Source organism: Tamandua tetradactyla, chromosome 11 (genome assembly GCF_023851605.1).
Source record: "Tamandua tetradactyla isolate mTamTet1 chromosome 11, mTamTet1.pri, whole genome shotgun sequence".
NCBI classification, from domain to species: Eukaryota; Metazoa; Chordata; class Mammalia; order Pilosa; family Myrmecophagidae; genus Tamandua; species Tamandua tetradactyla.
The window spans coordinates 97268389-97271515 of NC_135337.1; the positions used below are offsets into that span (position 1 = coordinate 97268389).

The following is a 3127-nucleotide window of genomic DNA, read 5'->3' on the forward strand; positions in this document are numbered from 1 at the left end:
AGGAAAGAATGCTATAAACAACTCTTCTTTATTAATTAATAAAATGTATAATTGCACAGACCAGGTCAAACATCTGATGCCGTGTGATAAAGGGCCTCATAGCACCAAGGAGATTATAAAACCTTAACTTTATGTCCCCAAGAAGATAATAACTTCATTTTTAATGGGCACCTGGAGAAGACATATGGCCATCACCTTCACCAAAATAATTTGAATTGCCCTATTGATCACAGAATCTTTTTACTGGCAGGATTTTTAAGAATCACCCCAAGCAAAGCCTTCACTTACTTGGAATTATAAACAATTATTACAATATCTCTGGTTGATTTTTTCTCTCTTAATTGACTATTTACAGTGATAGGGAACTTAACTACCATCATCAATAAATCAAATCAAGGCAACCATAAAAAAAAAGTGGTTTCCTTTATCCATCCAAAAAGAGATGGATAAAGGAAACCACTCAGTGGTGAGTGAGTTCATTTTTATGGGCATCACTGAGGACCCTCAACTGCAGATCATCTTCTGTGTGGTCATCCTGGTGGTCTACCTGGTCAGCAAGGTGGGGAATGCTGGAATGATTATCCTGGCCATAACAGACATGCAGCTTCACACACCTGTGCATTTTTTTCTCTGCAACCTCTCCTTTGCTGATCAGGGCTACTCTTTGGCCATTGCCCCCAGCATATTGGCTGACTTCCTAAGTAAATGCAAAGTCATCTCCTTCTCCAGCTGTGCCACCCAGTTTGCTTTCTGTGTAAGTTTTGTGGATGCTGAATGCTATGCCTTGGCAGCCATGGCCTGTGACCCTTCTGCGGCCATCTGTTGACCCCTCCATTATAACACTCTCCTGTCCAAGCACATCTGTTTGGCCCCCATGCAGGCTCTTACCTGGTTGGTCTGGTGATCTGGTAGCCCTTACTTCCCTCACCTTCAACCTCAGTTTCTGTGGTTCCAATATCATCAACCACTTCTTCTGTGAAATCACACCACTCTTGGCCCTCTCTTGTTCAGACACCTATTGTCAGTGAGAGCTTACTCTTTAGTCTGTGTGGTTTCATTGAATTCAGCACCATTCTTAACATCTTCATTTCCTATGCCTTCATCCTTATTGACATCATCAGAATGCACTTGGCTGAAGGTCACATTGGGTTTTCTCCCCTTGTGGGTCTCACCTCATTGGCATCACCCTCTGCTATGAAGTAGTCATGTTTATGTAGCTGAGATCAACATCCAGCTACTCCCTGGACTGAGACAAGTGCACGTCTATATTCTACACTATTATTCCCATATTGAACCCAGTGATCTATCTACAATATGCAGAACAAGGATGTAAAAGCTGCTTTTAAAGAAGTAATTGGGAAAAACCTCAATAAGAAAATGAAAATATGTTATCACAGGTAAATGAAAGTGATAGAAGAATGATGAAAGGAAATAGAAAATGTAAATAGCTTTTTAAGAAATATTACCCACCTTACCATCTACTTACTGAAAGAATCTAATATTTAAAAGGATTTCTGTAATCCTTAACTCTTAATTTGAAAGAAATATGAATTATTATTTTTGAGAGACACAACAGACAAGGTACATTAGTTTTTTCTTTGTTTTACTTAAAGGTGATTCAAATATTGATTGGAAATAGAGGCAGGGATTGAAAGTGGAAAATATGAAACATACAGTCACTCCAAAACAAATTTTCTTTCAAGGGCAGGATAAACGCTGGGGTCAAATGTTTAAACGTTCTCTACACCAAATGAAAGTGAGAGAAAATTTTGTTAAATATGTGGGGGATGGGATTGGTTTGAAGGGTGACTTAATTCAATACAAAATCCATCCATGTACATACCTAGAACAAAACTTATGCACAATAAGTATGTGCCAGGTTCTTGAGGATACAAACCAAAGATGCATGTTTTTCAAACAAGGAGTCTGTTGTCTTTCAAGTTACCATATTTTCTCTTTGAGTTTGGTGTTACCAATAAAAGCATCGAGAATTGTTCAAGTTTTAAGAAATTGGAAATTTAAAGGCTCTGCTGTTAACTCTGTGACTTTTGACAAGACCCTTTTCTTCTCTGTCCTCAGTTTCCCCTCTGCCATATAATTAGTTTGACTTCATCATCACTGGATTCCTTTAATTTCTTCTATCTAATATTCAAAAGTGGTAGGCATCTGAATTTTCTCATTTTCACATATTGATATCCCTTTAGTCCTAAGGGAAACCCTAGGATCCTGGAACTTTAAGAAAAATACAGGGCAGAGAAATCCCATAGGCTAATGTTAGCAAAATTGTAATGTAACATGTTCAGGCACCCTTCTCTCATCTAAGATTTATCCTATTCTTTTCCCTCCATCTCTTCTTAACTCAGTTTTACCCTAATTTTTTCCTTGGTTGCCAAGAGTTTCTATACTTTCCACCATAATTATCTGATATTTATCAAAGAATAGTATCAATAATTCTGATGTATTAGTTACTGATTATAGAAGAGACTGGGATTCTTCTTTGCATATTCTCAAGGCTACAAATTTTTATTAAAACCCTAAAATATCATATATTAGAAGCAGGTGAAGGCAGAAGTCTCTGATTGGGGGAAAACTAAGTTTTTCTCAAATGTGCTATAATTCTCTCACACCATAATTTTTTTTGTTTGTTTGGTTTGTTTTTTTGTTTTTTTGTTTGTTTTTACATGGCTAGGCACCAGGAATCAAACCTGGGTCTCTCGTATGACAGGAGAGAACTCTGCTTGCTGAGCCACTCTGGTCCACCAACACCATCAGTTTTAAATACTTAAAATCAATAGTCATTTTGTGAAGCACTTTCACCAGTGCAGTATTATCAAAGGTCAGTGGAAGATAATGGTTGTTGTAATGTATACAAGTCCATTCAAGAAAGGCACCAAAAAGTTTTAGGGAGTAAAAACCCATGATGAACCAAGCTTTCTAATGGGTGTTACTGTACATGAGATGTAATTGACCTAGCTCAGAATTACCTAGTTCATATGATGAACTGACAAAAACATGTCACTAATGTCACATTGTGCAGAAAGAATAGTCTGTGACTCATGGTTGGATGTGGAGGTGGCAATTCGTAAACTATCTGGAATCTAGACTTCAGTGTCCTTTTTGGAATGCA

The 3127-nt window shown here is 37.5% G+C and overlaps 1 pseudogene; it reads left to right on the plus strand.

The window, feature by feature from the left end:
• The first annotated feature begins 442 nt into the window (after positions 1-442).
• Positions 443-1401, plus strand: LOC143649288 (olfactory receptor 5AR1-like; annotated as a pseudogene).
• The last annotated feature ends 1726 nt before the right edge of the window (positions 1402-3127 follow it).